This window comes from Choloepus didactylus, chromosome 5 (genome assembly GCF_015220235.1).
Source record: "Choloepus didactylus isolate mChoDid1 chromosome 5, mChoDid1.pri, whole genome shotgun sequence".
Classification (NCBI taxonomy): domain Eukaryota; kingdom Metazoa; phylum Chordata; class Mammalia; order Pilosa; family Megalonychidae; genus Choloepus; species Choloepus didactylus.
The window spans coordinates 162,267,143-162,291,728 of NC_051311.1; the positions used below are offsets into that span (position 1 = coordinate 162,267,143).

Sequence of the window (24,586 nt, forward strand, 5' to 3'; positions counted from 1 at the left end):
ATACAGCTGTACTTAACAGTAACACTGTTTATAATTTAAATTCAATTTAAATTGATAATGAAAAAAGTCATCGTAGTCAATGTACATTACGATACCACATTTTATAAAGCTGTTAAGACTAGAAGAAGAGAAGCAAGGAAATGATACATGCAAAATTCAAGGTAGTCCTTACCTCTAATTGCTAAAACAGGGAGTGGTATTGGAATACTTTTAGTTCTTAAGGTGGATGATAAGTTTATAGGTATTCAGTATATTGCTATATTATTTATGTATAAAATGTTGGTACATAGTATGATTGAGGATATGAGCTCAATCACAAGGTGGAAAAAAATTGGGTCAAGTAGGATATATATGTAGGAAAATGACAATAAATAAAGGCCATGAGGACAAATGGGGACAAACCCCACATTTTTTGTTGGTGAGGTTTTAATTCTCTCTAAATTATCCATATTTATTTAGAGTCAAGCCCCAGTGGAATACTGACTATATAAAATGATTCTAAAATTCATTTGGGAGAAATAATATGAAACAATCCTAGAAAATATTTTTAAAAGAAGCCAGCTGGGGAACTTCCCATATTAGATAATGAAATGTGTTATAAAATTATGATAATTAGAAGCCTGGTGCAGATGTGGGACAGGACAGCAGCAGATGACTGGAAAATAAGTGATTTTCAGGAAATTGACTAGTGCTGGTTTTACAATGCTAATATAAGATTAGGACAGCGTTCCAAATATATGAGGAAAGGATGGACTATTCAAAAAACTAGTGAGCTAACAGCCTTACCATTTGTTAAAATAAATTTGGTACATTATAATTAAAATTTAATTGGAAAACATTCAATCCTAAAAAAGGTTGAAGGAAAATATAAACAAATATAGACATAAAGATTTTCAAGGTGAAAAAGAGCTACCCAAGAATGACTGCAAAATGCATACATAAATAGGAAAGGATAGACTAATGTTGAAAAACAGTTGAACACAAATGATCTAAAATTTTTAATTTATTTAAATGAAGAGCTCTTCTGAACTACTGATTTTTAAGAGTCCTTCCAAAGGAAACTGAACAAAGGTTATGAATTTGCAAATCATCCAAGGAGAAAGAATTTACCACCACCAACAAAGAAAATACAAAAGAAAAGAAAATCAACCTCCCCAGTAATAAAAAAATACAAACTTTAACAAATTAAGAGGACCTTTAATGACATTCTAATTAATGAATTGTGTGTGTGTGTGCTCCACCTAGCTGATCCTCATTATTTTCATAGAAGCAAAGGTGGACATTGTTTTACACTACCGGTAGGAATGAAAACTAATAAAGATATTCTAGAAAACAATTTAGGAGTGCATTTAAAAACTTTAGGAAATGCATTTATTTAGACAGAGACTCTCAATTTTTGGAATTAATAGTAAAATTAATTACTACTAATTAAGAGTAAATAAATTAATTAGAAAAACCTACTCGAGGCAGAACATCAGGGTACAAATCTTGATTCTGCCTCTTATTCTTTGTGAGAACTCCGTGACTCAGTTTCCCCCACCTTAAAATGGGGTGATAGTCAGATCTACCTCATTAGATTGCTGTGAGAAGCAGTAAATAAATTCTTGGAAAGCCAGGAGTCTGAATATGTGTTAGCTATTTCTCTGTTCATTGCAGCACCTCTTTATAAAGGTGAGTAAGTGTAATGTAAGTAGAATTAGAAAAGCGCTTAATGAAATCCTATACAGCAATTGTAAAATGTCACTGCTGAATTATATTTACAGATACAGAGAGTCGCTTGAGCTCTGGTTTTGAGTAAACACATCATTTTAGTAAAGAAAAAACCTCTAAGTTTGGGAGTTATTTACAAAATGCCGACGGTGGATACCTCTGTGGGTGGTTTGTTTTCTTCATTTGCTTATCTTTACTTTCTAAATTTTACCCAGTAAGTAGACTTTATTTGTGTAAGTAAGAAATAACATTCTTTAAGATATACTCTCTTCTTGAATCTTAAAGATGACCCATGATTAGTTACTGTAATTATTCTCATTTTTATTTGCTTGGATTCCTAGAGCTTAGGAACTCACTTTGACTGATGCAGCCTGGAAGTAGCTGAGCTGTGACTCACTAGTCTGGAAAACACTTCACCCATTGCTTCCACAATTACATAAAACCAGGGATAGGAACCAGTAAGATAATTACCTGGTTATATTAGGGAGTGTGTGCAGGAGGATAAGTAATAAAAAGTCTGGGTAAAAATGTAAAAGTGGTAGTGGAGATGGCAAACATGATGCTTCTTTTCAAGTTTTCAGAACACTGTGGACCCTACAGCTGATTTAAGCTCAAGTTATTAATTTCCAATTATTGAAACACTGAGATTACAAAGACAAAGAAAGTCCAGAATCATTCAGGCACAAATGCATGCAAAGAGGAAGCACACTAATCTCGGACTGTGTATCAAGACCTAATGAGGATTTGAATGATTTGATCACCTTTTGCACAGTCTCAAATTTCCTGGATATTCATAATTTCCCACATTAATTACCAATTCATTCAATAAATGTTGATGGAGCCCCTGGTTTGTAATGGGCCCTGGGCCAGGTATTGAACATACAAAGACAAACTGCATCATCTCCTCTATCCCTAAGGAGTTTGTTGTGTAGTGAAGGCATGCCGTGAATTTACATAATTGCCATTGGATGGGGTTCATACTGCAACATTTCATGTCCCAGCTGCAATTACTGCTGAATAGGGCATGGGGGTGTGTGGGGTGCCAGCAAAAGACACCGAAGGTGTTTCAGGTGATGACATTTGATCAGGGTTGCAATGCAGAAGAGGAACTAGCATTTTTAGTGTCCCTACTGCCCACATAGCATGATCCTCTAACTTGGTGCACTCAAGCCTGTACTTGGCAGCTTCCCCTTCTGCTGTTCCTCCAAACCTCCCCACAAGTGCTCGCAAACCCTGGCCTCTGCTCCCCTCTACTGAGCTATTTTATAGCTCCCCAACCTTAACCTTGTGTAACTCTCATCCTTACTGCAGCCAATCCTGACCCTGCCACCAGAGTAGATTTCCTAAAGTGAGTCTTAAGCTGGCACTGCCTGCTTATTTTCTCGCTATCTCTTACCTTCCAGGGCCCCAGGAATACAAGATTTTAGCTTGTGGGCAAAGTTATTCACATCCAGGTCCCAGTCCACCTTTCCAGCACAAGGAGAAGATAATAAAAAGATTAGATCATAAAACCTAAAGGTGGTTAATTAAATCTCCATTTCTGAAATTCAGGATTGCAGATTGGGAAGAAGAGTTCAATTTTATTGTACAGTGTCTTTTTTTTATTTAAATGGGAGACAACACAAGAATCACTGGTTTTGTTATTTTGGCATGTCTGCTTGCCAAGGAAGGACAAGGAGCATGAGTATTTAAAACACTAAAGAACAGTTATGCAAACATTGTCAGAAGATTACAAAGAAGTACAGGTTAAGGTTCTTGTGACTTATTTCTTTCCAGATGATTTATTTATTTGTCATTTGACACAGATCCTGATATATATTTCTCACTTCAAATATTTTCCTTCAGTTACACTGATTAAAAAAAAAAAACAACAAAAACAATGGCTGCTGTTTATAATATTCACATGATAGTATGATATCTCAGTATAATGTTCTCATAATATCCTAAAAAAGTCATTCCAAAACAAAATTTCAGAAAGGCACATGTCTTTATTTACACACACACACATACACACACACACACACGGAGCCAGATGGGAGAGAGACGACAAAGCCATGTGTCAGTTTGTCATATGAAGGAACATGAAGGAATGAAGATATTTTGAGCCTTAATGGAGAGGAGAGGGGCTCAAGTCTGAGTGCACAAATATCCGTCTTCTAATATTTGAAACTGTTACTGCAGAACTAGGGCATTTAATATCTCTATATAACTCCACAGATGGAAAATTAGTTCATAACTTAATAAAAATTAAACTTCAAAATCATTAAAACTACTCAAAACCTGAATGTCATTGACTCTCGAATTATTATGTGGGGTGGGTCTTCAAATTGACCATTGCAAGACTACCTTTAAGGAGCCTTCTAGAAAAGAATCCTCAAGGACTAGAAAGTTGAATTTCATGGCCCCAAAATGTGCTCACAGTCTAGGGTTCTGTAATCAATTAACTTAGATGCCACTATCCAGAACAATTCATTGTCTAACATCACACTTAGTCAAGTTTCCCTGGACTCAGGTTATTGGACATATGAGGCAAAGGCAGGGGGTGTATTAATATCATATTTCACAAAACACAAGACTGAACCTCACACCAGTGAAGTGATTTGCTCCAAAATAATCATCTTGTGGTGAATTAATACTAATAGTTGACATGCGTATGAATCTGAACTCAGGCACTGTTCTAAGAGCTTTGCATGTGTCTTCCTAACAAAATCGTTTCAGAGATGAGAAAACCCATCTGAACACCAATTACTGAAAATGTTAATATTCCTATTTTATTGATGACAAGGCCAAAGTCCAAAAAACAAGTAGTAGAGGCAGATTAAAACACAGAGAGTATAGCTCTACAGCTTCCGTGCTGTGTCAGGTCCTCAATTTTGGTTGTGTGATGCCTGTGGGTGGCTCGCCCCTCTATAATACATAATACACTATGTCTTTTAGAAAGCTCTGGTGATTTCTGAATGATATCCTGTGCAAGACACATGTTTCCAGGACAACTTACTCTTGGTTGAGCTTCTCTGATCAGAGGAGAAACAAAATTTATTTAAAAATATTGTTTAAATAGGATACACATATCTGTCTTTATGTATATCTATATATTTGCATTATCCTCAGGTCAATGGAATGGGTGAAACATTTCTGAAAGCAAATCTATAATAATTTATGGAAATAAAGATACTAATTTCTAGAAAACACTTCAAACCCATCAAATCCAAAAGAAGAAAGGAAGAAATTAGAAGAAAGGAAAGAAGGAAGGAAGGAGGGAAACAGGGGAGAAAGGTAGGAAGGAAGGAAAGAAGGAAGGAGGGGAGAAAAAAATTTCAATGACCTGATTAGATACCATTATATTTTCCAAGAGAAGTTGATTAGTCATGAGACAACTGTTTAACAAAAGTAGATAGTAGAGCTAAAAGGACCCTTGCAGAATGGTAGAATACAATAGTTTCCAAGTTTTTTATTCTTTGATTTTTATTTAAATTATGGAAACGCTTTCTTTCATTAAAATCCAAGAAGCCCCCAAATAGTGGGACTGTGGCTAAAGGTTGGCAGTGGGGACATGAATCTTCTTCCCTTGCCTTTTTTTCATTCCCCTGGGGTGACTCCCACAGCACCTCTGAATAACACTAATTCTGAAGAATTCTTTCAGAGAATTGGTGTTCTGAAACCACTGATATGGTACAACTACCAACTAGAAACAAGGACATGTGGGAGGAAAGTACCACCCCCCACTCCCTACCCCAGCATGAGTTGAGTTGCATCAGGGAATACAACCTGATCTGGGTGACTGGGAAGTCCTAGAGATCCCCTGTGTCTCTAGCCAAACAGTTGCTTTAAAGGAGACAAAGGGTCACCGTAAGATCCGTATAATTGCACTGGCTAGAATACGAGGATATGCAAGTAACCCATTAAGGGGATTGGGGATGAGCCATGTAAACTTTCCAGTTATTCACAGTTCTTGGTCTCTCTTAGCTGTGTCTCCTGACCTTAATGATGAGAAAGGCTTTTCTGTGAAGGAACGTGGTTAGGGTGAGTAGGGCAGGAGATGTTTTTTAGCTCTACCTCCAGGAATTCTGGAGGAAAGAAGGGGTGAGAGAGACTTCTGGATATTACCTTAGAGATGGAGCCAGCCACGGATGGGAACTCTTGCCTCTGAGTATTCTAGAAGATCCAGACCCATTTGTCAAGCACCTAGTGTCACTCCCTCTTTCCTCTTCTGTATAGACCAGTCTATAGCCCAGCAAGAATTACAGCAATATAAACCTTATTCTAAAAGAATCTTGAACTTATATTTAGGTGCAGTAAAAATGGAGGTGCTTTTCTGGAATGGGAGAAACTCCAAACAGCAGGGTAGATCACGAAACTCAGAAAACTTATGGAGAAAGAGCAACTGATAATGGTGCCTTGTGGAATGGAGTCGACAGAGCTAGGTGAGAACCAGGTCATCACTGAGACATTTATCCTGGGATCTGAAACCCTGAAATAACAAGAATTCCACATTTTAATACCAACTCATGACATGAATCTCAAGCATGATGGTATAAGGAGTGTCTATATACAGGCATTTTATAGTAATTTCCTTTTATTTGGGTTTGAACAGAAGAGTAGAAGCTTAGGTATTAAGCAGGGGGCTATTGGTATGAAAAGTAAAGGTATATTTGTGGTAGGATATGTGTGGGTAAGAAGAAAGTTCAATTCCATTACAATATAATATCCACTTCTTGGAAAACAGACTTAGGGGTGAGTATGTAGAAGTGGCTTTAAATAGCATTGAAAGTGTTTGACATGAATGGGGGGGGGGCATGAGAAATGGAGCTGCAGATGTCTCTTTGACCTTCATTTATTTAGCAAACATTTATTCCTTGTCAGTTGTGTGCCAGATAATGTGCTCCATGCTACTGATGCAACTGTGGGTAAGCTTCTTGGAATTTCAACAATCCAGTAGAAAATATGATTTAGCCCTTTTGAGTCTTTACTTTTGTGCCAGGCACTGAACAAATAATTTGATATGAGATGCAACATTTAATACTAAAAGCAGCTCTATTATAAAAGTGATGTTTACAAAGGTTTAGCAACTTGCCTGACTGGCATAGAAGTGCCAGCCCAGCTCTCTTTTAACGTCTGTGTTCTGTTGGAACAGGTGAAAAACATTAATCAATGTTTCCCACGCCTTGTTCGTTCCTCCTTTCCTCTGGTTAGTTGGTTAGATTTCATTCCCTTCTTTTTTCCTACCAGAGGAAGAAAATGATCCCAAACCTTTGTTCATGATGTAATTTACACTCCCTTCTAGGAAGTAACTAAAATTCCTGATAAAATGCTTGAGCAATTTACTGATAGAATTTGATAAGATTAAAATCCCCTTCTGGGAAATAGATTTGTCCCCTTAGCCGCACTGCCAGGCGTCTTAGGAACTTCAGTACTTGGAAAAGATATTGGAAGCACTGTCTGCTTTAAATACCCTCTTGACTCTCCTCATAATCTTTAGGCAAACATTCCTGTATGTACCATTTTCCTTTTATCTATAAATACCTCTGAGAGAAATCTTTGAAATGGATTTCTTGTGGTTGTTTCCTCCCTTGCAGCTGGTTTGAAATTAAAATATGGCAAATGCATTTGTAAGTTATTTTAATATCCCGGTCTTTCCTTATCTTTGTTTCTGTCAAAATGCTTGCTTAGTTCCACTTGGGGGGAGGGGCAGTAGGCTTGGTTAAGATCAAAATGGAGAAAATCTTTCTATGATTTTTTTTTCCTTTTTAAGCATCATGTTTTTCAAGTGTTTAATTCAGGGCTTCTTAACTGGAGATGGTGGGTTGCATTTTAGGTGGAAAGGGAGAATGCCATGTCTCTAAAATTGGATGGGGAAAACATTTCATTGTTAATTTCACTAATTTCATATTGAGATTTTACATGTCATTTCATTTTAAATATAGACAAAAGAAAAATGCAAAAGCTTCAGCCATGCCAGTGACTTTCTCACAATTGAAATTACAAATATTTTTAATCTGATGAGTCTCGCTGCTAAGATTTCAACGACACAAGTTGCTACTTTGAAATTACCTGTCATCATCTACTTTGAAATTGGTGGCATTTTTAGACCAGCTGCTAAATCAAGTTATTTTGCACATATATTTGTTTAATACGCAACAACAATTTCTAAATGATTATTTTATTCCAATATAATTCATTTCCATCATAAAACTATGTGTTTTGTTTTGTGTACTTAAAACCTTATTGGGAGAAACATCCCTAGGCTTCCCAGACTAACAGAGTCCATTGCACAAAAAAAACAGGACACGACGGAGTGAATAAACATAGTGGTAAAAATTCAGATAAGGAGAAAAAAAATCCCTGTATATGTATTAGTACGATAAACCGATGGAAAAAAAAGATTTTTTGGCTATGGCTTAAATGTCTCTTTCACAGGAAGGCTGTCTAATCATATACAGTATTTTATACAGAAAAAGAAAAGACAGGGTTAAAATAATATTAACAAAAAAGGATATTAATTATTTGCATAGACTTTTTAGCTTAGTTTTTAAGGAATTTCTTTCTGTGTTTTTAGGACATGATTTTTAGAAATTGAACTCAGATCTATATTATATATGCTTGTCATTTACTTGGTGAACTTTAACGCCTGTCTTCACTTCAGCTTTTTGAGTTGCTATACCTTAAGAATGAAAAACAAATTCACGAGTAACGAAATATATATAAGAGCATGGACCTGTGTATAAACTGTAGGGTTTTTAACAACAGGAAGAGACAGGCAACATCATCAACAGTTCAAGACAAGAACCAGCCGAGTTTTGAGGGGAGACTCCTTGCCCAGGGTACCTGCTAATGGGGTCAGGGGCAGGGATGAAACTCTGGTCTCTTACTCTGCTTTTTGATTACAAAAAGACATCACCAGAGTCAAGGAAGAGTTGCAGGATTGATTTTTAGGTTTGGCCTTTGTTTCAGGGTCCCTGGTGGCAGCTGGGGACACATATGGAGAGAGAGAGGTTTCCTAGAAACTTCTGATTTGGTTGTTACATAATGACTGCTGGACAAAGCTCATCAACCTTTACCAGTCGCTGCATTTGTGGGAAAGCAGCCACCAGCCTTGACGACTGAGAGAGACTGAAATGAGCCAGAGTCCATCAGCCTACCCTGTCTTTAATTTGGTATCAAAGCTACCTTGGGTTAGGGAGTAAGAAAAGAGAAATGAAATAGAAACCAGCCTTCTTTTCAATTAGGAATTCCTTTGTTCCATAGGTAGATCCTTTGATTAGCTCCTTTCCTTTTTTCCCTCTCAACTCATTTTTGCTCTGCGAAGAGGTGGTGCTGAATCATTCAGACAGTAGCCCATTGTCAGTGAACAACTTTGTCCACCAGAATTAATTGGTTACCATAATTGATAACATACAAAGTTCAATTTATTTGCATTTCAATATATTGGAACAAATTCAAAGCAAATGTCACTCTTACTATCTCCTTTCTGAGATGCTTTCTTAAATGCCCTCTTCCCATCTGTATTGCTCAAATGCAGAATCCAAAGCCTCTACCAGCTTTCCCCGTAATGTCTTCTGTGGGAATGTGTATGCCCTGTTCTCCGAAGACTGAGGAAGATCATTCTGGCACTCTGCACTGGAATATTTAGATTTTATCACCCTCTTAGAGACTCATAATGCATGCTGTGTTTAGAACCCTGTTGGAATTTGTTTACCTCAGAATTTCCCAAAGTCATTTGACCATGGAATTTTTTTTTTTTTTTGTTAGACCATCTTCCAACATCTTTTTGAAGTGCTCTGCAAAAAGCACAGAGTGAGAAAAACCATCTTCTGTGAGCTCAAGGACCACCTAGAGTTACTTCAGGCTTTCCCAGGGGTAAGTAAAAGGAATAGCTATGCCATTTGGGGGAAATTTAGTTTGTAATGGGCACTGTGCTAGGAAATTTACACATATTCATATTCCTATTTAATCCTAATAAGGACCTTGCACAATTTAGTCTAAGAGATCTTAAATAGATTACTAAATTCACATAGTTTGGGAAGCAAATCCAGATTTTGAAATCAGACCTGTCTGGTCTGGAGGCAGTTAATACACAAACGGTGCCTATTTGTGGGAGAGCAAACACATCAATTCCGCTAAGCCCTCTAATTACTCTAGTTTATCTTTAAAGAAACTGAGACCCCTAAATCATAATTTTTTTTTCTAATGAATCATTTACCAGCTTGTCCTCATCATTAGTATATAAGATGCTCAAAGGCACGTCCCATATCTTATCCAATGAAACCTGGTTCGTGGTTGATGCACAAAAATGTATTGAGTGAAGCAGTAGTGGCACAGTTGACACTATCAACACCAGGGATTGATAGAATCATTGTCTCAGGTTTTGAAGGAAAAAGTAACTATGCAAGTCATTCATTCCATCCACATCTTTGAAGTGCCTGTTCATCTTGGTGGAAACCTCTCCATGGATGGGAAATTCCCAATCTCCCAAGGCAGACAATTATGCTTCAGTGGCCTGACTACCTGGGAGAAAACAGCATTGACTCGGGAAGAAAAGAACAGAATTTAAAATCTGGTTCCACCACTAATTACCTGAATTGTTTGGGCAAGCTACTTAACTTCTCTGAGTTTCTGGTAAATTGTATCTTAAGTGAATATTATAGCAAGCACTTCTATGCTTGTTGGGAGGATCAAACAATGTAACACAGGTAGCAGCACTCAAAAATCCATAAAGAACACTGTAGATGTGAGTTGTCATAATGGTGCCTATTTTGGTGATCCTCATTAATATTCCTTCCACATTTAAAATTCTTTCACTTTTAGTCATGTATGTCAAATAAGTTATTAATTTCATGTGCTATCTGAAACAGTGGCCTGGAAGTTTCTTGGTGTACATCTGACAGTCTCATTTCAATTTTGTGACCTTGTTTCTATGAATCTTTGAGGCATGGCAGTAAGAAAGTCCCTAAGCAGTATCTGTGTCAGGGAGAAGACATATGCTATCACTCCTTGCTTGAATAATTTTCCACTGATTCTTTGATTGGCTGCCTCCTTCACTTTCCTCAAGCTTCAGTTTAACTATCCCTTCCATATGAGCCTTCCTTGATCTGACCATCTTTCTGAGTAGCATAATTCTTCTACCCCATCATCCCCAATTTTTGCTATCACAGAACTCTACTTCTTTCTTTGTTGCACTTATAGAATGTGTCATTATTAGGATTTTCATAATTGTTTACCTTTTATCATTCCTCTCCTCAACTAGTAAAGCCAGGGATCACTGTGCATCTAGACTCCTACCTGGTACCTTGTGGATACATAATGAACATTTCCTGACTTTCAGTACCCGGTATATTTTAAGCTCTTGGGAAATATCTGTTGCATGCATGAATGAATGAAGATATGGGTCATTGGATGGGGGCTTAGATTTAGTGTGTTGTAGGAACAGCCCACTTGGCAAGGGAAGGGGTGCAGTCAGCCTCATTAGGAGAGAAGAGAGACCCCCTGTCTTTCCTTCTCTCCTCTCCTTTTTCCCTTCTAGACTTGACTTCACATATGGAGCCTCAAAAATATGGTTACAAAGATATGCTTAAAGTAATAGTCTAGAAAAATCATTGACCATCATCCAAATAAGCAGGGTTTGATACTAAGGGGTTGGAAATTGCTTACTCACTATTCCCATTCTTTACTATAATCTAATAAAGATACAACATGTATTTGAGAAGACACAGTACATGGGGTGGGGAAGCATGAATCCTTTGGGGCTTCTGAGGAAGAAAAGATGACCTACAGCCATGACAATCTGGGAAGACTTTGAAGAGATGGCTTTAGGATGGGAGAACTCAGACGCTTGGAGAGGATGGTAAACAGTGGGCCTTCTAAGTTAAAGAAAATGTATGGAAAAGGAAAGAAAACATGGAGTTTCTAGGTGTACATCTGACAGTCTCATTTCAATTTTATAGACAACTGAGAATGTCTATAGCCTGGAGTAAAGGATGAACAAAGGCTACAGGTAAGAACCAAAGTTGGTAACATAGAATGGATTTATGCATGTAAGTATTTGAATTTCATGCTAAGAGGCTTGGACTTGTAAAATATATTGGATATGGGAGTGACAATGAGCCTCAGTATGTGCGAGAAGAGACCGATGTTGAAATTAATGGGGAGAGGGCTATTTGGAGGTGGAGAGAAGAATTTGTACACTTTATAAATAATCTAGGCAGAAACAATAATTATAGTTAATGCTATTGGGGGTGGACGAAAGAGGAGAGATGCTGGAATATATTGAAAATGGAGGCAGGAAGGATTGATTAGTCAGAAATGGTGCCAGATATCAGAAAGAGAGAGACAGAGGGCAAGGGGGTTACTGTTCCAGTTTGCTAATGCTGCCATTATGCAAAATACCAGAAATGGTTTGGCTTTTATATAGGGGGTTTATTTGGTTACAAATTTACAGTCTGAAGGCCATGAAAGTGTCCAAGCTAAGGTATCAACAATAGGGTACCTTCACAGAAGAATGGCCAATGGCATCCAGAAAATCTCTGTTAGCTGGGAAGGCATGTGGCTGGTGTCTGCTGATCCCAGGTTGTGTTCCAGCTCCTCTCTCAGTTCCTGTGCATTCTTCAAAATGTTGCTCTTGGGGCATTTTGTCCTCTCTTAGCTTCTCTGGAGCAAACACTGGGCTAGCACCCCCAAAGTGTCAGCAAAAGTCTGCTTTCAGCAGCTGTCTCCAAAATGTCTCTCTGAGATACTCTTATGCTCTTTCTGTTTGTAAGCACTTTTATAGGACTCCAGTGATTAAATAAAGAACAACACTGAATGGGCAGGGCCACACTTCCATGGAAATAATCTAATCAAAGGGATTACCCATAGTTGGGTGTGTCACATCTCCATGGAAACAACCTAATCCAAAGATTCCAACCTAATCAACCCTAATATGTCAGCCCCCACAAGATTGCATTAAAGAACATGGTGTTTTGGGGGACATAATACAACTCAACTGCCACAGGTACCATGAAGGAAACAGAACAGTGAAAAGAAGGACACATCTTCTGTAGATAATGGAGAAAGTTTTCCCTTCTGGACAGGCAGAAGCGGCATCAAGAGGGGTTTAAAAGAAAATTGAAATATTGGGTATACTCTTCAGTAGTTGCATGTTTTCCTGTGCAACACATGGCCATTCTCATAATGTAGAAATCTATCAAAGAAATATATAGATATATTTGAGCTTTAAGATTCTATGCTTAAAAAATGTATCAACCAACTTGTGCCCAGCATTTAAATAGTGCTTTAGTGGATGCATGTTCTAATTTGTTAGCATGAGTTCTCAGTAAACAAGATAAAGTTCACAACGTTTACTATTCTTAAACCACTCTCTAAACATTTGCCTTATTTACAACAAATTACTTATCTGGTCAGAGGCCAGGCATTTGTTATATAATCTATAGTGTTTAAAAATGTCTGCAGTAGCATTACCCACCTCATTCCTCACCTCCTCCCCCCACCAAAAAAAGAAACTGTCTGAAACATATTAGAGGGAATTTCATTTTATTTTATTTTATTTTGATGTTCAACTGTAACTAAAAGAAGGCTGAGTCATGAATATTTAAGAATGGTTTTAGAACAATTTTGGAAGTTAATCAGGACCAAATCTGACAATTTTTCCCAACAGACTTTTTAATTTAGCAACATGGTCTTATTTCCCATTTCCATTTCATTGCTCAATTACAAATTCACAGTCTTCACTATATTCTCCAAGTTGCACAATGAGCATCCTTCCCTTCAAGGGAGACTTTTTTCCAAAGGCAATTTATAAGTTGGTGGAAATTAGCTCCCCCTCTCTGAATGCCATCCATAAAGAGAGAGGTTGGACATGTTCCTCTAAGCTCCCACATTTCTTTACATGGTCTTTCTCAGTGATAGAAATTAGCATTTAGATTTGAATGGAAATATAGAAAAATCTACTGGCACTCACAGAAGAATTTTTTTGTTGTTATTCTAGAGTATGGTCAAAGTTTGATTAGATTCTGCTTTGTAAATGATCTTAGGCTTTGGGGATAGTTCTGGCCATAGGGTTGGTGTGAAGTTACCTCCCATATCCTGGGCCCAGGGGCTGGGGATAGAAAAAGATTTCTTGCATGATCCCTCTGAGTCTCAGAGCAGCCAATCAAATCCTGTCCTGGGAAACCTGCCTTACCTGTTTCCAGCACACACCAAGCCTCACATTCTTTTACATCCTAACTTTCAAAGCCTGCTTCCTATACAACTGCCTTCAGATTTCTTTCATTTTGACTGTTAGAAGAACAGTTAAACTAGACTCTATTCCTGTAAACTTGAGCCCATGAAACCATCCTCCACTGACTATCTGAAAGTGCTTTGTGCAAATTTTAAATTGGACCATTCATTCCTCTGCTTAAAGAACTGGGGCTTCCCTTGCTTATAGGATCAAAACTACCCTCCTGGAATGGGTCAGCCGCCTTTCAGGGTCGCCATCTTCCACTCCGCCATTGTCTTATTTCTCTGCTGCATTACTGCAGGGATGTTAAATTTCTCCTGCATGATTACAGCAACAATAAACAAAAATAATATTCAAAGCATGGCCATTTGAGATGTGATTTTATTTGGTAGCTAATTTATATATTACTCTTTTAAAAAGGCATATGCAATGCAACTTGAACAGGATAAGCACCTGGTTACAAAAGTTGGGGAAGGAGTGGAGTAGAGCTTGAGAATGCAGATTCAAAAACAGGTTTCCCCCACTCACTCGCTGGGTGGCTTTTCATATCGATACAGTGGCGAGAACATGGGCCATTGAAAGGGTCAGATGCTCAGAGCGTGGTGCAGACTAAGCAGTCAACAAAGGCAAGCTATCATTTTTCTTTAGATGAATAATTATGACAAGAATCCCACGCGAAGAAAAGCTTTTGAAATTAAACATAAACATTTTTAAGCTTTAGCTTCCCAACAAACAAGGCCAAAAGAGAGAAAAAAAAAATAGGAGTTAAATTCTTCTTGATGCTTAGTTACATTTTGTTTAGGCAAAGAAAGCTCCCTCTATAGACAATACCCACTTCAGCTTTTATGGAAAATGCAGAGATGCTATGCACATACTTATTTCTCTTTTAGCTCATGATTGACAACTGAGACTCAGTGATAGATTGTAGAAGTGTGAAGGCAATTCTTTGTGCTGAGATGGACAAGGTGGATATAGTTACATATTCCCATTCCATAGTTTTCCATTGCTCTATCTTGACATGGGGATAATATTTTGAGGCAAACGAAGTAAAGTAACAAAGCATGACCATCCAGTTTGTGATCTGTGGGTCAAATGTATCCTGCCTGAACCTGGGAGAGGACCCCCAAGAGATTTTTTTTGTATAAATAATTGTTTTTTTTTCTCTAAGAAGCTAGTGTATCTAATCTCTTGCTTATCATGGTTGAACCAGCTGCTCACTTATAATAAAATATTTGTGTTCCTGTGTGTGTGTGTGTGTGTGTGTGTGTGTCTGAGCATAAGCATGCAATGTTTATGTAACTGTGGTGGGAAGCTACGCTGACAGTCCCCAATCAATTACCCATTATAATTGAAGTTTAATGTCCTCTAGTATGTTATTAGACCTGTTCAAATTTAATTCTGCTAAAATAACTGCATGTAAGTGGAGCAGTCTGATACAGTTCTTAACAACCACTATTAATATCCATACAAAATTTCCATAGCCACATATATGTGGGATTCAAAGGACCAGAAGAAGCCCTCGGAAATATCATTTTCTGGTGAGCACCTGCAGAAATGTTGGTAAACGTTTAAGAAAAATGGCCCCACATCACTCTTCTATTGCAGCCAGGATCCCAATTGGCCAGAGACCCTTTTACAACTTGGAGTTGTCTGAGCCTCCAAAGATGGCAGAGGGAACAGGTTTGAAAAATTCACTCCATGGGGAAAATGGGGAGAGCAGACGGACAGTCTGGAGTCTGATTTGTAACCAGCCAAGGTGTTCATCTTTTTTAGATCAGAATGTAGAAGAAGAACTTTTAAGATTTCTGCAAACTGCAAGTTTTCAACGTTTGTCTGGCAGTTATGCATGTAACTACCAGTCTAGCTTCTGTGTAATACCTCCTTTACTTGAGTTTTATTGTGGTTACACATACACGCCCACACACACGCACACACACACATATATATTATTACATACACATATTTAATATATAAAAATAGATGTGATAAAAATTTCCATTTTAACTATTTTTAAATCACTAAGCAGCATTCATTACATTCACAATGTTGTGCTACCGTCACCACCAATCATCTACCAAAACTTTTTCATCACCCCAAACAGAAACTCTGTATGCATAAAGGAGTAACTCCCAATTCCCTGTACCCAAGTCCCTAATAACCTCTAAACTACTTTCTGTCTCTATGAATTCATTTATTCCAGATGACTTTTTTTTTTAATATCCCGCGACTCCCTTAGAACATGTCATATTTTTTTTACAGCACTGTTCCCTTTCCATAATTACTCTTATTAAAACTAACTGCACTAGATTGTGTGCTTTTGGAGAGCAGAGCTACTTCTCATTCCTGAGCCAGCCCTTCGCCTCCAGTCCCCACCCAAGCTCTTTGATCACGAGTGCTTGTGGAAAAATTTGGAGGGGAGCGATTAACCTAGCTTAGCACTGACACAGCCTTCAACCCCTAGCCCCAGATATTCCTTTAGGGAGATGCAAAGTGCATGTTGATTACCATATGGAAATTGAGAATTACAAAATAGACATGCAAAAATCACAGTCATCTGTGATCCAATCAACCTGAATAAATTTATTGTTGTTATCCATGACGATGTATTTAGATAGATAAGATAATATTTTGAAATATTGGCCAAGACTACTGCTGTGCCCTGTGCTTCCGTTATCTATCCCCATCCCCACCCCCAGCTTTAGTCACAGCAAGTAACTTTATAAACCATTAAGGAGACAGGGCTAAGAACAGCTGATAACAGTGAGTCAAAGTTTTGTCTTTGATTCCCAAGGTATATTCATATACCATAGCTTTGAAAGCCTCAGATTTCAATTATAATTAGACAGGCTTTATATATATAAATTATTCTTTTTTAGTCCAAAGAGTTGACAACTTAAAGGACTTAACTCTGTCTAAAAAGAGTATATAATGAATGAAAGAAAGGATTTAGTAGGATGCAAGAGAAGCTTTTTCCCTTCACCTGCTTTCCTTTGATATTTGCAAGTTTCATAACTCACATACACATAAAAATATGCAAACTAAAAAGCATAATACAATAAGCACTAATGAACCCACCATCCAATCCAAGAAATAGAACATCACAGACACAGTGACTTTGTTAGAGGCTCTGCTCCACATCTATACCTACTTCCCCACAGAGTTAGCCCATCCCCACTTCCATTCTCTTGCCTAAAAAAAGAAAAAAGTTGTTATCACATGTGTATGTATCTTTAAACAATATATTGCTTAGTTCTACTTGTTTTTTGAGATTTTGAAAATCAGATCATTAGAACATTAGAAAATAGTACATACCTGCACTATTCTAGAAATTGGCCTTAGTTTTTTTACTCATTATTAGGGTTTATGTTAGTAAGATTCAGTCATTTTCTTCCTTAAAGTACTGCTGCATAGATTTCCATTCTATGAATGCCACAGTTCACTGATCCATTCTGTCAAACACATTTGTGTTTTTTGAGATTGCAAAAAGTGCTGCCATGAGCATTTATTAAACATCTCTCAGTGCTTCTTTTTCTTTTTTTTTTTCTTTTTTAGTATTATTCCTTATTACTTCTTTTTAAAACAGAAAACTCTGTAGGCACTTTTACACCTGTCACCTCTAGTGTACATCTTTGAATGATGGCATCTTTGTTATTTCTTATTGATAAATAGCTTTAATTAATAAACATTTATTTGATGCAAACATAGTTAAATTTTTGTTAAACACATAGCGTTGAAATTATTATTTTTTTTTTGCTCTATAGCTACGCAATCATTATCAAAGATCAGTGCTATTGGATTACAGCTCAACAATTTCCAGTATTACCTTCTAGCTATTCTAATACACTGGAAACTAAAAAGAAATATCTATGTAATAATAATTTGTTAAATCCTAATTTCTCAGTTTTACCTCCTCCCTCTCATTTAATAATTCTCTCAATCTTCATGGATATCTGGGCAATGACCATTTAAACTTCTTCATAATGGAAAGGGATGTTGACCTTATGGGGTAGAGGAATGAAACTGGTTGATGTTCTTGGAGAGACTGGTATCTCTGGGTTTCAGGGCTTATCTGGCATAGGAATGATCTGGAGGCCTTAAGTTTTTGAAAAAATAAACTTACTAAGGAAAACTTTTATAGAGTCTTAGATAGAGCCCAGGATATTCTTTAGGGTTTTTAGGAATACTGTTGGTTGGGGCTTGGCAAAGTGTGGCAATTTGCAATATCTGGCAGAAGCTTGCTTAAGAGTAATCTCCAGAATGACTTCTTGACCCTATTTGAAATCTCTTAGCCCATGAAACTTTATTTTGTTTCATTTCTTTCCTCCCTTTTGGTCAAGAAGTCATTCTCAATCCCATGATGCCAGGGCCAGCCTCATCCCTGGGAGTCATGTCCCACATTGCCAGGGAGATTTACACCCCTAGGAGTCATGTCCCACACAGGAGGGAGGGGAGTGAGTTTATTTGCAGAGTTGGCTTAGAGAGAGGACACATCTGAGCAACAAAAGAGGTTCTCTGGGGTTGACTCAGCCATAGTTATAAGTAGGCTTAGCTTCCCCATTGCAGAGGTAAGTTTCGTAAGGGCAAGCCTCAAGATCAAGGCTTGGCTTATTAAGTTGGGAAGCCCCTAATGCTTGAGACAATATCAGGAATTCCTCAGGTGGGGATATTTAATAGTTCCACAACTATTAAGTTCCCTCAAGGGAACTTTGCAAATACTTTTTAATTTTCTGCCCAAAATACTCTGGAATGCATTGGGGTATTACCTTAATGTGTACAGAATAACAACCTCTCATTCCCTGCTCTAGGTTCCATGTAATTAGCCAGTGCTTCTTTTGAGCAGGAAATGCAAGGCCATCTCCCACACAGCCACAGACACAGCCCTGGCAGGTGAATCCGAGTACCACCAGCTTCTGCCAGGTAGGGAGTACAGAAGATCAGCTCCTCCAATATGGGAGGCACCACCTGCTTCTACAGGGGGTAAGGTCAATGGAAGTTTGTCTTCTTGGAGCCACTATCACCACCGGTGGTAGGGGGTGGACATTTATGGTTTCTCCATTGGTGTTTGGCTGGAGTAAGGCAGATGTTGTCAAAGGGTCTTCTGTTGTGAAGCCACCACTTTCCCGGTCCTCTGTCTAAGGAAAATGGGCTTTTGTGGGGGAAGGGGTATCTTTTCTTGTCTACACCTATTAGCAGATGTAGGTTGGAGACTTCTTCAGCTCTCTCTGGGTGGGATGGAGGCAATAGGGATACTGGAAACCCTTAGGATAATATATAAACTGGGTCATTTTTGTCATTGGTGTTGGTTGTTTTATCTGAAATGCACCTCTTCTACGTCCTTATGGTTACATCAGCTAGGCTTTGCTTCGGTGGAAGCACCAATTAATTCCTTATTCTAGAGTTTATGATCTGATTGGGACCAACTTCAAGCACAGCTCCAGGGTAAGACTTAATCGGCTGAAGTAAATCAGTCCATCCCATGCTTTTGGTCATGATACATGTTCGGATACAGGCACAGAGCCCAGTGAAGATCAGTGAAGGGTAATTAGAGGTTTACTGGCACTGCCAGGTGGGAGGAGCCCTAACCCCCATCTCCACTATCAGTCTCACAGGCTTCAGGTCCAGCAACTCCTGGAAACCATATTATAACCATATTAATCTTACTCCCATTCCTGTGTGAGTGAACCCACTGTAAATGGGACCTTTAGAAGATGTTATTTTTAGATAAAGTGTGGCCAACTGAATCAGGATGGGTCTTAATCCTATTACTGGAGAACCTAAAAAGAGAGGGCCATAGGGAGGAGCCAGAAGCCAAATGTCAGCTGGAACCCAGAAGAGAAGAGAGAGGGCATCACCATGTGGTGATAAAGCCAAGGAATCCCAAGGAAATTTCCAGTCAGCCAGAAGACTACCAACCTTGGGAGGAAGCAAGCCTTCCAACCTGCAAAACCCTGAAACAATATGTTCCCAGTAAGCCAACCCACTGAGTAGTATTTGGCTTAGTAACCAGGAAACTAAGGCAAGGATAGAGCCTTCCTAAGATGCATTCAACACCGAAGGAAGGAACAGAAAATTTGAATGGAAGAAGGAGATATTATGTCCCAATCATCTTTTTTGAGCTCTGGATCAAGGTTCATTTGAAGTCATTTTTACCCTAGGCTATTTTGTACTGTGCACTAATGATTTTCTTATTTTGCTTGAGCATCTTTGAGTCTTGTTTCCTGTCCCTTGCAACGGAAATCTCCTAATCCCCCCTCATATATGGGGTAATAAGTTGTCCCCTGCTTTTCATTAGCTGTTGTTGGAAACAAATGAAATATTGACTCCTTAAAGAGAAATTTTTCTTAGAATATATGATTTTTTTAAATGCAAAATTTTTAACGGCATTACTCCCAAAGAGATTCACTTGGATTTACAATGTGCCATTCTCCCCACTTCCAAAATGGCACTGATACTAACCCACTCACAGATTTGTCAAGAAGATTAAAGACAATATCAATATGTTAAAGTGCACCCTAAATTTTAAAATAATATAGGAATGAATGATACTTTCCATTAATTTTACAAATTGTTGTTTTACGATTCTACTCTGTGTGAAGCACTGTGTTGGATGCCCATTTACAGGGTTGAACAAAGCAGATGAATTTTGAAACACTGCCTGCTGTATCATACTAAAAGGGCAGAAAAAAGGATTAGAATTATAGATTGGACCAAAACTACCAGCAGAAAATGAATTTTTAGCAATCAGACTGAGGAGTAGAAGGTCATGCCCTTCAGAAAACTTAAGTTCCCAAAGTCAGGGTGTGAGGCAGGACGTTTGCTTCACATGCACCTCAATGTATGCTACCAGGAGATCGCTGCACCATAAAAGCACACACTCTCAGAGAGAGCTGGAAACTATGCAAGTCCAAATATATGTAGTCATGATGATATTTAGAACAATGACCTTTCACAGCATTATCCACCTGATTTAATTGCATGGATAGAGCCCCACCTTGTCTACAGCCTTGACTTGCCTTGGTTACTGCTGTCCTAGATGAGAAACAGGAAAAAGAAAGTTAATCATACAGTACCCCATGTTGGTCCATGTTAGAATATTTGTATTCTTGCTCCATTTAAACCATGTTTTTCTTTCTTCAATGCGCCCTGGGAAATTTTGACAAGCAACACATTCCCAAACATGCAGTACGGCAGATGGCTTCCATAAAAGGAGAAAAGACGCACTTTATTTTTGATTTAAAAAAAAATGTAGCACAAAGTCTGCTGTGATTTTTTTGTTTGTTTGTTTCCTATAACAAACTGAAAAAAAATCAACCGCAACAGAATTATTTGATCCTTTTCCAGCTTGGCATACAGTATTTGGGCACACAGTATTCACAAACGTCTGTAGCCTTTGTCCTTTCAACCTACCCAAAAATTTAAAAAAAAAAAAAAAATAAAAATAAAAGGAAATAAGTTTGCCCATTCTGTTTTGATATATAAGTGGCAGCCACAAAAACAACCTTAAGCAACTGCATGCCCTTCCTTCCGGAAAATGTCAAGAACTTAGGAATAGTAAACCTTTGGGGTGTTCTACTCAAACCCAAAGACAAACAGACAAGAAAAGAATTATCAGATAGGGCTTTTCTGGAAAATCTTGAAATTATCAAGCATGTTGGAGCAATTTGCTGAGGCTAAATGATTGACAACAGCAATTTTGAAGCTGATCTGTGTTTAGGAATCTTTTCATTCACAAGGATATTTTTTGATCTTTGAATGTGTGGTTACTGAAATAACCAAGTTCACTTTGAGCTTAAATATTCCAGTGAGCACAGGATATGTGTGGCTATGTCTGTAATACTTGATACAAGTTAGATGTTTCTCATAGCATAGCTAAAGTGATGTTTCCCCCTAAAATCCAAACCATACCCTATAAAAGTTGTGATGATTCTGGATGCAAAAGACAAACAGTAATGGAGATGCTAATACATTGGAAATTGTGAGATGAGTCAGTATGCAGGCACAGAGTGGGGGAAATTATGAAAATGATCAAAGCTAAATCTTTGAAAAGTCAGACATGATTACTGGAGACAGTTGTCCCCAGGTCACTCATGTTTCTGTGCATCTTGAACAGACAGCTTTTGTCAAGGGACCCAACAAAACACTATACAAACCTCAAGGTGTCTAGGAGATACAGACACTATCTCCCTCTGAATCAAAGATCAGAGTTGCTTATCGTCCAGTATAATAAACAGTGTGACTTCTTCCAGGATGGAAAGCAGGTTTGTTTCCTGACCGTTATAAAAGATTTGGGTTCCCTGAGTTTGGGGTTTCTCAGCTGCAGTGCTGCATCCACCTACACTTCTCTTTATCAATCCTTAGGGGTGTGAGGTGTCTAGCGAAACAACTGCACCCCACATCCTAGGGCAAATGTTCCCAATCTGGCCACAGTATCCAAAAGATAGCAGGGCATTAGAATGCTGGTCCAAGGAGCATCTGAGGAGGAGCTGACAATGGGGTTTCTATGGGGTAGAGAGATTTTGGGGTTTGCCAGGTCCCAGAAAATCCCATTACTAAAATATCCTGCTGCTAAACCAAACTCCTCCTCCTCTTTCTAGTGTGGCAGGCTTTGACACACCAACTGCATCTGGTCCCAGGCATTTATCAGGCGGGCTGGAAAGATCACAGCTGATAGGATATGTAGGTGGTCTGGTATGGTCAAAAGAGCCCTGCACCAGGGCTCGGGAAGCCCATGGCCATCTGCCACTAACTTTCTGTTAATGTCCTTGGTTTCTGATCTTGAGGGAATCCCTTGCCCTCACTGGGTCTCAGTTTTCAGCTGAGAGTATTTATGAGGTTGGTGGTTTCCAAAAGTAGCTTCAACTAAAAAATTATTTATTCAAGCAAAGGTGGATGTGGGTGTAACTCCACAAAGCTGATGAACAGAGCTGCTCTGGCGTGTTTGGTCCTGGCTTCTCCCCATCGCATGCCTGCGTGGTCCTTGGTCTGACACCATGCTAAGGGTGACTCCCATGCATGTCTCTGGGTGCATGTACCCGTTTGGATATATTATGTCCCCCCAAAAGCCATGTTCTTATGCAGTCTTGTCGGGACAGACTTATTAATCTTTTTGATTAGGGTGTGACCTCTTGATTGAATGTTTCCATAGAGACTTGACCCTGCTTATTCAGGATAGTCTTGATTAGTTTACTGAAGTCCTTTAAAGGGAGCTCATACAGAGAGGAGCTGACAGAGACTTTTGGAGAGACACTTGGGAGCTGACCCTTTGAGATGCTTGGAGACATTTGGAGATGTTAGCCCAGAGTTTTCTCTGGAGAAGCTGAGAGAGACAAGCCCAGAGAGATTTTGGAGGGTGCCATTTTGAAACCAGAACTCAAGAGCAGAGGAACAGCAGATGCCAGCCATGTGCTTCCCAGCTGACAGAGGCCATTCTCAATAAAGGTATCATCTTGTTGATGTCTTAATATGGGCATTTTTGTGGCCTTAGAACTGTAAATTTGTAGCAAAATAAACCCCTTGTATAAAAGCCAATCCATTTCTGGTGTTTTGCTCAATGGCAGCATTAGCAACCGGAACAGTTCACATGGACAATGCTTTCTCTGGGAGATATCCCTAGGGGTGGAGTACCTGGGTCATGGGATTTGCACGCTCTCCACATCTAAGCCTTGGGACTCATGACTTGGGTTGTAAGGTGAGTGTGTGGGATTCTCAATGCCCAGATGCATGGGTCTCATGGGAAAATGAAAGTGCCACCATTAGCCTGGGTGATGTTCATGTCTTGCCCTACACATCTCCCTTCCCGTCCACATCAACTTTAAGGTCAGTAAGAAGCCCAGCACCCGCTACGCTGGGAAAGAGCTAACTGGAACTAATTGTCATACATAGAGATCAAGTCCTAATTCTAGCTCAGAATACTAATATTTGTCATGTTTCCATGTTGCATTATTCAAAGTATTCTTTTTTTCCTGCCCCCCCCCCCATGCTTCACTGAATTTCTTTTCTTGTACCTAGAGCCCTTCCCCTAACTACATAATAAGCATACTTTTTTTGAGGAGGAAATTGTTATGACATAACAAGAGAAGAAACATAGCAAATTTTGATTGTTTATCCTCCATCTGTGTAAGTTTTTGAAGAGTTTAAGACAGCTTATTTTCCCTCCCCCAAATAAAAGAAAAATTCACAAGCCATAGGAGGTAGAAGAGTTGGGGGTTGGGTAGAAAATGCTTGTTGCAGTAGCGAGTGCTGTGACTTGTCTGATGGAAATGGTACCATCTGCCTCCAAAGGCTATGTTCTGTGACCAAATTATAAACCTTAGAAGGACTATGTGTAACTAGTGTCTTTGGTGATGGAGGAGAACCTGCAGATCTTGAATAGCCTAAGGCGTGACACTCCCCACCCTCACCCCATACCTGGAATCATGGTGAAACCACCATCTACTCTGTGTGGAAAATGCACTTCTCCATGCCTGCCCTGTCTCAGTCGTAGCTCTGCTCCCAAGGCTGCTGCTGCACTTGCTTTGATGCTTGGAGAGTTTGCTATTTTGGAGCTAACTTCTCACTCAGAAGCAACGGGGACAGAGCCAGAGCGATGCTCTGAGGGAATCCCAGGATATTAAGTAGACTCCCAGCACACCGATCCCTGGCAGGGTCCCAAGTCTTTGCTCT

At 38.8% G+C, this 24,586-nt stretch overlaps 1 long non-coding RNA gene across 1 annotated transcript in view; it reads left to right on the forward strand.

The window, feature by feature from the left end:
- Positions 1-24,586, forward strand: part of LOC119534404 — a 52,033-nt gene that overhangs the window by 19,869 nt on the left and 7,578 nt on the right. Inside the window, exons 2-3 of the long non-coding RNA XR_005217019.1 lie at positions 9,460-9,567; positions 11,652-11,701. This is a non-coding gene — a long non-coding RNA (uncharacterized LOC119534404). The remainder of the gene's footprint in view (positions 1-9,459; positions 9,568-11,651; positions 11,702-24,586) is intronic.